Source organism: Cyprinus carpio, chromosome A7 (assembly GCF_018340385.1).
Source record: "Cyprinus carpio isolate SPL01 chromosome A7, ASM1834038v1, whole genome shotgun sequence".
NCBI classification, from domain to species: domain Eukaryota; kingdom Metazoa; phylum Chordata; class Actinopteri; order Cypriniformes; family Cyprinidae; genus Cyprinus; species Cyprinus carpio.
The window spans coordinates 2943496-2956620 of NC_056578.1; positions in this window are offsets into that span (position 1 = coordinate 2943496).

The window sequence follows — 13125 nt, forward strand, 5'->3', positions numbered from 1 at the left end:
GGGATCGAACCCATGATAGCATGATTGCATATCAAGGTATAACGCAATAATCTACCAACTGAGCTACACGAAATGCAAATCACAGTGCAAATAAAAGAGTACAAAACATTAATATGAAAATGAACATTTGCCGATAGGGGCGCAAATGTAGTATATGCTCTGATGGGTCGTATTTCAGGGATTTAGACAAACGACCTATACGAGCGTATTAGTTGGAGGACAGGTTGGTATTTATGGGTACACAGAGCAGTTGAGATAAATCAGGCAGGTTATTTGCGAATCTGTCTTTGGTGGCTGGAACAATAGTTCTAACTGGACGATAATGTGAAGCCGTATAGTTAATATCATCAATACGCAGAATGCCAGTGAAAAATGCCAGAAATGGTCAGTAACATCATCACTTTGAGGTACGATATCTATATCAGTAAGACTGATTCTATGCGATATAATTAAATCTAGCCTATGATTAAAACGATGAGTGGGCCCGGTGACATTTTGCTTTACTCCAAAACAGTTTAATAAGTCAGTGAACGGAAGTCCTAATGCATCATTTGTATTATCAACGTGAATGTTAAAATCTCCAAAAATTAGAGCTTTATCAGCGGTAACCAACAGGTCTGAGAGGAAATCTCCAAATTCTTTAAGGAATTCTGTATACGGCCCTAGTGGTCTATACACAGTAGCCAGAGCAAGAGATACGATAGATTTCTTTTGCATATCTGACAGTGTAACATAAGTATTTCAAAATGTACAGAGCTGGGGGATGCTAGGACTTTTTACTCCAAACCCACTTCATAACATCAGTCTAGTGTTTTAAATAAATCATTCTGTGAGATGATGTGGCTTCTTACACAGAATAAGGCATCCAACATATTCCATAGTATTCTAAGCAGTGATAAAGGCTATGTCGATTAGCATTGGATTACTATATACTTTATTATAAAAAAATTGTAATAAGACAAACTGAGATAAACGATATATTGTCGTAATCGTGTGTTTATTAGTCACGTTGAATCAGTGAAAGCAGTTAAATCTTCTGTTTATTCAGCAACCACTATAGGGATTTCCTGATTTCTTCTGCAGGGTGTATTTGGAGTTTCAGCATGAGAGCGCCCTCTGGCCTTTGGATGGAGATTCACTGCTGATCACAGAACCGTGCTTCACTGAAAGATACAGCGATGTATAAAGTCATACTCAAGTAAAAGTACAGAAAATTACTTTGGTAGAAGTTGAAGTCACAATTTAGAATATTGCTCGAGTAAAAGTCTTAAAATATGTGATATTTATTGTACTCAAGATTTAGTTTAGTTTTAACTTTTTTTTATCCATTTTGTATTTTTGGATAAGGATAAGAAGCACTTCATCTGTACTTAGTGTCTTTCATTCAAACATGAGAAAACATTTCTGGAATCTGCATCTGAAAAAGCATTTAGGTGTATTTACAGTTTGTGTATCTCAGTTTATGTAGAAGGGACATGGATGCATTTAACCTGCAGTTACAGATGGATAAATAATGTTTTGTTTTAAAATAAAATGTTGAAAACTGATATTTGAAATAATTTAAAACATGAACAAAATAGTTGAAATGTAAAATTAAAACCGCCAGTAGGCGGGAACAAGTGACTGTTAATGAGTGAGTCATTGAGATTCAACCGATTCATTCAAATGGCTGATTCATTCAAACACAAAGCATTTGACTGTGTTAATGAGTGAATCACTGAATGATTTATCCAACCGATTCGTTCAAAAAGCTGATTCATTCAATAAGTAAACACCGTCCATTGCTTAGAGATGCAAAGCAGTGCTGTGATCTTTGTTTGGTACTATTTTCGTTGGCAAAATTGAGCAAAAACAAGCAATATTATGTCTAAAATGTAAGTCACTTATTGCTTTACTAAACTTGTATAAAATGATTATTAAATGCGTTTATGCTGGTATTTGCAGAAAAACTGTATTCTTTGTGTGATATGGATTAAGTTAACTATATTAAATTATATTAACATAAAAAAGCATACATAAGCATTTTTGCCGTCTACAATTTAGAATGCCTGGAATTTTGAGTTTTAATAGATTAATAAATCATGTGCGTGAACGTGTGATTTGGTGATATACATGATAATGTCAGATTGCACATCATTACAACAACACTTACCATATTATCGCAGACGATGCTGTATCGCACACAACTGACTCGACTTGAGTGAGAAATGAATCATTCACGGTTGTGCATGCACTGGTTTGCACATGAGCAAAGGTGTTTTTAGGAGTTTGATTCATCTGATTCGTCAAACCTGCTTTCCTGTAGTCCGTGTTCTTCTGATTTCTGACTATTTTGTAGTAAAAGTATACATTTTAATTAGGAAATTTAGTGGAGTAAAAGTAAAAGTTGACTGAAATATAAAAACTTAAGTAAAGTACAGATACTCCCAAAAAAATTCTTAACTACTGTTACAAAGTATTATTACTTTGTTACAATACACCACTGGAAAGATATGCATGACAATCACAGCTTCTGCCATATCGTGATTTATCGCCTTTGCAATTTAATATCGATTAATCGTGCAGCCCTACTTGTTAATCATGTACAGTATGAATGCATATTTGTCATTTGAACTGAACTTAGGACTGGTGGTGATGCATAAGATATTGTTAGTCATAGATAATAGTAATTATTATTAAAAGATAATACTACTACAAATTACAATATACAATGCACTAGAGATTAATGAGCTGCTGGGTTCATGAATATTGATCACGTTGTCAGTGTTTGCTCGAACTGATTTGCTGAAATCAAAACAGGGACGGTGATAGGTGATAGATGAACACCAACCAATGAGATTTCCGTTCACGCCCACTACCGGAGAAACTGGCACATCTTCTGCTTGTTCTTAAAAGCTGAATAATTCCAAATGAACTCCGTTATTTTGACAGTAAAATACAAGAAAGAAAACCATTAACATGTAGCGCTGTGATTCAGCGTGATAAAAAATATATATATATGGTTGCTTGTTAGGGAAATCTGACAAGCAACTTCGTTTCTTTATTTATGTTTGTAATTTTCCAAATGTTCCGCCCCCTCCTTGCCCTCATTGGAGAAAATCACATTCAAAAAGAAGGCTGTAAAAGTAAGCTAAAACATTTTTTGCTTACTTTTAGACTGTATTGTAGCTTACTTGTATACTATATGGGTTTACTGATGTGTAAATAAAATATCTACATGGACATATTGTATTATGCAAAGACCAGAAAATTAGTTTTTGGTTTATAATACAGCATCTTAATATTGATACAATACAATATATTTAAGTTTTAAAATGTCACCTAGTGTAGAACCGTATGTCATCGCATTATACAGCAAATCTGCCCAAGCAAAATCTCTGATGGACAGACAGTTCTTGCACATGTTTCCTCAGTTGCTCCATTTACTTTCGGAGATCTTCAGTCTGATCTAAAGAAAGATCAACAGCCACAGGAACGGGAAATGAACAGTAATCATGCTCCTGATGCTGGAAGTCCATAGGCACTTCCTTGAATGTCCTTCCATGTGTTCCTGTGTCTCCTACGGTCCCCTTGTGATTGGATTATTAAAGACTGTGATATTGAAGAACTATTTATTTCCTTATTCCTTGCTCTCTGAATGTACTGTGACAACGTCCGCTATAGTAAATCCATTTTTGAGCGTTTCCTTGTCCAAAGGGAAAGTATGGAAACTAACCACAGAATTACACCTTGAGGATGTGTCTCATAATGAGACACAGCAATACATAGACGTTGCACCTTCTCGCCTAAGGCACTTAAAGCTTCTTGAACTCATTAATAAAACGTTATATTTTAATATAATATATTAAAATGTTATGTTATTAGATTTAATAAAATATATAATTATTATTTGTATTCGCTAGGTAATCGAAACTTTAACAGAAAGACCAAGCTATATTCCATTCTATCTGCCGAGGGAATATACTACCATACTGCTCGTCTCGGTTTACATTCCCCCGAACAACAACAACTGCAACAGGAACGATGCACTAAATGAACTGCACCAGCACATCAGTGAGCAGCAGACAGCACACCCTGATGCTTTTCTCATCATAGCTGGGGATTTCAACCATGCTGACTTAAAGATTGTGTTTCCAAAAATACACCAACACATTAACTTTCCAACAAAAGGTAAAAACATTTTGGATTGTGTTTACACCACACAGAGAGGAGCTTACAAAGAGATTCGAACCCACAACCTTAGGGTTAGTAGTCAAACTCTCTAACTGAGATTACGGAAGGTGTCTAATATTGCTCCTGTCTGTCATTTATTCTCCTCTTGACTAAATCACTTTTGTAACTTTAATACGAAGACATATATTTAATATAAACAGTGAAGTCTATGCCTTGTTTTTGATTAATTTATACAGTGTAGCATTTCGTATTTATTGTAGTTTACAACTATTGGTTGTAATTAATTTTTTATTGTTATTTCATCAATATTTCCTTGTCTACGTTAAGCTTGTTTTTTTTTTTTTTTTTTTTTTTTTTTTTTTTTTAGGCTTGTATTAGTTTTTTTATGATATTGAAACTGGTGACAAGAATTGTGAAAATCCTATGGATTCAATTTTTTTATATATATATTATAAAAACCTTGTGATATTGTGATATTGTTATCCTGAAATAAAATTACTCATATTGTGATAGATGATTTTGGTCATATCGCCACCCCTACCATATACCATACAGAATACAATCAAAAAACAACACAAGCTGACTTTTCTGATTTCTGATCAAGCAGCAACTACACTATTACTTGTCTCTTATAAATTAATTTAATTACACTTATTATACAGTAGGTGGACAACGAAAATGGGTAATACCGCCGCATGTACCGCCGCCGCAGGGCCGCGTGTTAAAGTTATTTGCAAAACTACCGCCAGGTGGCGCAAAGGCACAGGTTGCAAACTGACTGTAATTGTAAAATTTTGGTTTGTAAACGGAGATGTAACAACAAAGTAAAACAACAATAACATTATAATATACCATTTTAACATACTTAAAAACCATTAGAAAATTTACAGTGTGGTCGGCGCCAATAGCCTTGCGGTTAGTGCGCCGACATATACAGCGCAACTGCGATATACTTTGCCGATCCCGCTCCCCTCTCTCTTCACCAAAAAAACACTTTCCTGTCTACTCTACACTGTCCTTTCCAATAAAGGCATAAAAAGCCCATAAATAAATCTTAAAAAAAAAAAAAAATAAATTTACAGTGAGTTAATTTCAAAATGTGGGATAGTCCTAAGCTACAATCTATGCATCAAAAATTAAAAGACCTTTACACAAAGGCTCTTTTTGCATACTATTATTATTAAACAGTCATTATATACAGTATATATATATATATACATATATATTAGGGGTGTAACGGTATGTGTATTCGTACCGGACCGTTTCGGTACAGGGCTTTCGGTAATGACCGAATGCAATATTTTGTGTGCGGAACATAGGTACATTTTGGTGTTTCCACACGAACATATTAAGTGGCAGAACTCTCCACGTTAAGCGCAAATCCCGCTCTGCAGCTGATTCTAAAGTTTTCATTGGTCATGTCAATATGTCAATGCTGGATTTCCGCTGAAGTGGTTTGAAAAAAAAAATAAAAATCACACACAGCGCGCTGTGCAACAACATACACGGCATGATTTAGCCCAGGCTCTTGCTAGCTAGCGTCATGGCCAATGCAGACAAGCCCACAGACAGTACGGACAGAGCCCGTCTACGGAGAGCCTTCCCACTCCCTATTAAGTCCTATTGTACCGAATTTTGGTTGCAGTTCCACCAGAGTTCCACTGGGGGCGATAGCCATGAGTGCAAAATGAATGGTAGTCTATGGGGCTAGACGGCTAAATTTGTCCCTTTCACCCGATTGCCGTTGAGAAATCTCAGATCTGATTATAGGTTTTGCAAGTTCAACATGGGTTATAGGTCGAAAGTTGAATGAACGAGTACTTATGTCCTTTCGATTTCTTACAAGTTGAGTTGTTTTTGCCCATAACACGCTAGCATTCTGCTAATGAACGTATAACGTATGACGTCATTGACGTTTTAAAAGACTTTTTAAAGCAAATAAGTGACTCTAAAAAATCTAACACCCAGCAATGTGTAATTTCTTTGCATCTCCTTTCGAATACAACATTCAAATTACTAGACAAAAAATTATATCCTGAGAAAAGTGGATTTTGAGGGGTATACCGCCCTTGACCTCCATTCATTCTGCACACAATCGTCCTGTGAGCGCCCTCATATGGAATCAGAGTGGAACTGCAACCAGTTCAGAAGCCGGAAGTGTAGTGAGAGTGAAACTTCTCGCCATATTAGACATTCTCTGGTATGGACAAGCCGGAGCTTGAAGAGCCACCCATATCGGTTTCCCAGTGAAATACGTCAACGGACAAAGACTAGTCAATAAGACGAAAGCAGAAAACTGTGGAAAAGTTATTAAAAATCTGAGCAGGTCTAAAAACTGAAACTGTTGATGCTGCACTTTACACTTTGGAAAAGTTACATATATTTTTTAAATATGAGCAGGCCTACAACCTGTTGGTAATGCTGCACTGTAATCATAGTTATTTATTTATATTTTTCATTATATTTTATTATGTGATATTGGTTTGAGACAGAGTATTTTATTTAGTGGAGAAATTTGCAGCAGTATTTTATTTCTTATTCTTTTTTATTTTATATATATATATATATATATATATATATATATATATATATATATATATATATATATATATATTATATATTTATTAAAAAGTGTTTAAAAAAAGTGTAAACAAATTGTTAAAAAAAGTTTATAGTAATAACCTGCAGTTTAATGTTTGCATTTCTTTCCCTTACTGTACCGAAAATGAACCGAACCGTGACTTTAAAACCGAGGTACGTACCGAACCGTGATTTTTGCGTACAGTTACACCCCTACTATATAGTATATATATATAAACATATATATATATATATATATATATATATATATATATATACACACAGATTAAAAGGTAAATGTTTTCATGTCAGATCGTTCCGTAAGCAGAGCGAAATGAGAACGATACAGCATTTAGAAATAATTCTTATTAACTCTGCTATTATTCTTGATTTTTCAAACTGCTTTGAATTATGCCTTTACTGTGTGACCAAAAATTGAGTATTTTCTGTTTGAAAGTAAAAGTCGTGACATTTTTACGACTTACCCATGCTTGGAATTGGTGCTCTGCATTTAACCCATCCAAGTGCACACACACAGCAGTGAGAAGTGAACACACAGTGAACACACACCCGGAGCAGTGGGCAGCTATACAGGTGCTGGTCAAATAATTAGAATATCATCAAAAAGTTGATTTATTTCACTAATTCCATTCAAAAAGTGAAACTTGTATATTATATTCATTCATTACACACAGACTGATATATTTCAAATGGTTATTTCTTTTAATTTTGATGATTATAACTGACAACTAAAGAAAATCCCAAATTCAGTATCTCAGAAGATTAGAATATTGTGAAAAGGTTCAATATTGAAGACACCTGGTGCCACACTCTAATCAGCTAATTAACACCTGCAAATGCCTTTAAATGGTCTTTCAGTCTAGTTCTGTAGGCTACACAATCATGGGGAAGACTGCTGACTTGACATTTGTCCAAAAGACGACCATTGACACTTTGCACAAGGAGGGCAAGACACAAAAGGTCATTGCAAAAGAGGCTGGCTGTTCACATAGCTCTGTGTCCAAGCACATTAATAGAGAGGCGAAGGGAAGGAAAAGATGTGGTAGAAAAAAGCAATAGGGATAACCGCACCCTGGAGAGGATTGTGAAACAAAACCCATTCAAAAATGAGAGGGAGATGCACAAAGAGTGGACTGCAGCTGGAGTCAGTGCTTCACGAACCACTATGCACAGACGTATGCAAGACATGGGTTTCAGCTGTCGCATTCCTTGTGTCAAGCCACTCTTGAACAACAGACAGTGTCAGAAACGTTTCACCTGGTCTAAAGACAAAAAGGACTGGACCGCTGCTGAGTTGTCCAAAGTTATGTTCTGTCATGAAAGTAAATTTTGCATTTCCTTTGGAAATCAGGGTCCCAGAGTCTGGAGGAAGAGAGGAGAGGCACACAATCCACGTTGCTTAAGGTCCAGTGTAAAGTTTCCACAGTCAGTGATGGTTTGGGGTGCCATGTCATCTGCTGATGTTGGTCCACTGTGTTTTCTGAGGTCCAAGGTCAACACAGCCATATACTAGGAAGTTTTAGAGCACTTCATGCTTCCTGCTGCTGACCAACTTTATGAAGATGCAGATTTCATTTTCCAACAGGACTTGGCACCTGCACACAGTGCCAAAGCTTCCAGTACCTGGTTTAAGGACCATGGTATCCCTGTTCTTAATTGGCCAGCAAACCCGCCTGAACTTAACCCCATAGAAAATCTATGGGGTATTGTGAAGAGGAATATGCGATATGCCAGACCCAAGAATGCAGAAGAGCTGAAGGCCACTATCAGAGCACCTGGGTATGCGTCATTATCACGATCACTTCTGTTTGGGTACGAGCGCATCTCTGCGGGAGGTATGTACCTAGCTGTTGGGCAAATGTTGCTGCTTGTACACATGCACTATTAAAGTGGGGATGTATGTTTTAGCCAGACTAGGGTCCGGATTTGTGCGACGTTGCTCTTTGGTGCAGGCTATCCTCCTCACAGTGCAGCTCATGTGTTTGATCAGATGCAACACCTGTGCCTTTGCGGTTCGCCTATTATGAACGAGTCTGTGAGTAACTGAGTATTCTGTGGGTCTGGCGATCTACCATTGGGTAGGTAAATCTAACCACTTGCACATTATGAGGTGGGTATTAATTGTCGGGTTTTTTTTAGTGCGTTAATCTGCTTGTGAGGGGTTCATCTCTGCGGACTGTGGGGCAAATGCTCTATAGACAATGTCGTTAGACTGCACTGCTTGTTCTGCTGCCAGTAATACTTGGATGTGACCGTTTCGTTATTGTTTTGATACGTGTTTTTGGTTTTCTTTTGTTTATTTTGTATTTGAAGAGTGCTTTACATCAATGCTGGTGGCCGGAGTGATGAGTGGCTAGTCTCAGAGCTGTCATTTAATGTGAGACATACCATTAATGGTGTAATTTAGCCCACCTGTTGTTATATCGCCACCAGAAGTTTGTTTATTATTTTGCTCTCTTCTATCAGTGCTCTACCTAAGGATTGTGGGAAGTGAGCTACATTTCGTACCTGGATTGTCTGATGTGATATTTTTGTGTTCTATTCTATTTTTGTTTATAGCATTTGGTTGCTCATTGATGTAAACTCCTTGGGTCACACTAGCCTGTTTAACTTCTGTGGCCAGAAATTTGCCAAGTGTTGTAGTTTGAACTTGTTCTACTATAATTTGTTGATGCATGTGTTTGTGGCTAACTGTGAAATATATTGTTTTCTCTTTGTTTCTTTCAGGAGCTGAAGGCCCCCGGTGTAGGGAAGCTAGCTGTTTTTGCCCTTTTGGGTGGTGGTGTTTCCTTCACCGAGTGTTTTGCCATTGGCACCTGTGTTTCCTTCACTTAGTAAGGGTGAGAGTGTTTGTGTGGAGTGGAATTTGGTGAGTGGTGTGGTCCTAGGATACTCACTGCCCAGCTAGCTGCCCTAATCCTGAAAGGGGCTTTTTTTTTTTTTTTTTTTTTTTTTTTTGGTCTAATGCACACCAAAGTGGTGTAGAACCCTTGCTCCCATTGAGTCACTAGATTTTATACATTTTTTATTATTATTATTATTATTATTATTATTATTATTATTGTAAAAACAAGTGTTTTATATTCAGATCCACGTCTCTTGTCCTCTGTGGTAGTGAAACGGGGTGGTGTAATCTGCTCCTCATTTTGCTTTACCTTAAGTGTAACCTTTGCCCGAATCCCCACCATGCCACACTTAGGTACAATATCCTTGTAATATCTAGGGTGTTGTATGTACTAGGGGTGTCGCGATATACCAGTATTGACGATAACCGTGATATTCAAAGAAACAATTATCGATATTGTGTTAACTTAGTGTGACGATATACCGCAATATTTAAAATGAACAGTTCTCTTATGATAACACCACATGTAAATACTCCAGCGTCAGTACCTGGTTGAGCACCCAGGTGGCAGTATTGTGTCTTAACGCTGACACTGTCACACAAGAAGAAGACCCAGCGCTCTCAGCTACTCCGAGGAGATCCGTGTTCATCAGAGTAAGCTGCATCATAGAAACTAAAAATAGAATGGGAAACGTTATATTAACCTGTTAACAGCGGTTTTCTGTGTTCATATATTTAAATAAAGGGTAATTTATTTTAAGTACCATGTTTTCTTTACTCGTCTTATTTTTGTATTTGCAATCAATACGGTCTGTGTAGTAACACTTTATTTCTTTGTTAAAATCTATGAACAGTTACATGATTAAAACTGATCTTGAAAAAGTGATGGACCACATTGCTACATTAAACTCTGTAAAATAGTAAGTAGGCCACAGTGCCATGCACTTAATGCCTCATCTGTGGTCATTCTTCAGTAAGTTTCATTAGTTAACATATCTAGGGCTGTGCGATTAATCAAAATCGTAATAAATTCACGATTTGTGCGTGCGCGATTTCTAAATCGCTTTATAGCATGATTTTCCGCGGTCCCGACCTCCCGCGGTATGCTATCCGATCCAATCAGAATGCAGCGCACGCACCTAAGTGGAGTGCGAGAACAGAACAGACAGGGCATATGCCTAACGCCACAGGTTCACACACTCTGTCTGTGATGCGTATTTTTTCCGAGCCCATGTTAATGGATCAAAACGTTCACACTGCACGCGGTAAAAGATGTGAACAGAAAAGGTTAGAAATAGAAAGGTGAGAAAAGAATGAATATCTAGCGCATCAGCATAGAGAGAGTTGTGAGTGAGTGAGAGGAGACATGTTTTAAGTGCGCGCACTCTCTCCGGACGAGAGCAGCATGTATCTGAGCATGCGTGTCTGGTTTTGTGACAAAACAAAGGAAATCTGCGTGCGAGCGGAGAGATTCACGCTCGCGCATTATTTTAATGTGCTTTCGCGTTACAATAACGCGCTCTCGCTGCTGCTTCTGAACCGCATACACATAACGTTACTGTACACACACTGCAGACGGAGTACGTGTGAACCTTTGGCAATAAATATATTTCAGCACCTGTTTCGACATTTTGTTTAAAATCTTTACATAATGATTATTTTGACTTATGTCTGTTCTAGAGGCATGTTACAACCTTTTGATAAAGCTCTCTTTGGTTTTCTTTAGCATATGTTTCAAATTTATACTGAATGCATTTATGACTGTAAAGCATGTCTGTGTGTGTCAAAATCGTGATTAAAATAGAAATCGCAAAACTGATCAAAAAATCGTGATAGGTTTTTTTTGTCCATATTGCACAGCCCTAATAAATAAAATAATAAAGAACAAAATTTTCACAACATTTATTAATCTTAGTTCATGATAATTTCAGCATTTACTTATGCATTATTAAAATCACAAGTTGTGTTTGTAAACATTAATGCACTGTGAACTAACATGAACAATGAACGACTCTATTTTTATTAACATTAACAAAGATTGATAAATTGTGTAATAAATGTATTGTTCATTGTTCATCCATGTTAGTTAATATATTAATGTTAACAAATTGCATCTTATTGTAAAGTGTTACCATTAATATTTATTCATCATACATAGAGTCCTTATGTTCGTTGGGTGAAAAAGAAAAACTCAATAAACAAAGTAAAAAATAATTTGACTATCCCCCCCCCCCAAGGTTTCTATAGATAGCATGATATATCGACATCATAAATTCCAACATCCACAAAAAACATTATAATAAAAAAACAACATCTTGAAATAACTTTGTGGTACCATAATATTTTAACTATGTAAATTATTGTACTCTACCTAACTGTTTATTTGCCAAGGGAATATAATTATAATTGTTTGATTAATAACAAACATTATTATCATTATTATAAAAGTATTAATTTATTATTAATTATCAACATAATTCAGAATTGATTGATTTATTTTATAAGCCTCTCAGTTCCAGTGTCAGTAGGTGTGTGGAGAGACACTGATATGAAGTGAATATGAATGCAATTTAAAATCTTTTCAGCCATAAGACCATTGAAATGTCTGCCTGTACTACTGGATTCAGATGATCTAGAAAATAGTGCATGAGTTATATGGACTACTACTATTATTATTTAATATTATGATTCTGTATTGATAATTGAATAATGCTTCTTTGTCCAGAGGTGTCCAGAGTAAATGCTGACAGGAGTTTTCCTGACTGAACTCTCCTCTTTATTTATTTAGTTCATTCATATCATGTAAACCAGACAGTGACAAATGAGCTCTGGGTTTATGTAATGCTGTTTAGCAGATGATGTTTTATTAACCAGTGGAGTTTTTACTGCAGTCGTAACTATGGCAAACACACACAAACACACACGTTTGCATGCTCGTGCATTTGTTAGGCTAATGATGCCTGTCAATACTGAAAAATCAAAGAAAGGAGTTATTTGCATCGAGAGTCATGTTTTCATTGACAGTCGTTCAGGATAAAGATTCATTTAAGCTGGGATCTGCAATGTATTTTCTAACACATATCGACCAAGCTTTATTATATTTATATTATAAAATGAACTAGTTTAGTTTTATTTATATTTTACAATAGAATAGTTTTATTAATGCATTTTATTTGAGATTTTGTATATACTAATACAACTGATGCTTTCAGCTTCATCCCATTAAACATTGATGGCTTTCAGATCTTTAATAAAGATACGACGCCAAGTTGTTCATGGTCGACCTTGTTTTCCTTTGCTGTGGGGTGGTTTCCTTATGAATGCGGTTTTTGCATGTCTTGAAGGTAGTCGTCGAAGGATGTGGCCAGTAAATCTTAGTCGGCGTTCGGTGACAACTTCTTGGAGTGTCAATTCGACGATAAATCTCATCATTGCTGATATGGTCTCGGTACGACACACCCAGAATTCTTCCCAGACATCACTGCTGGAATACATTAAGCATCTGG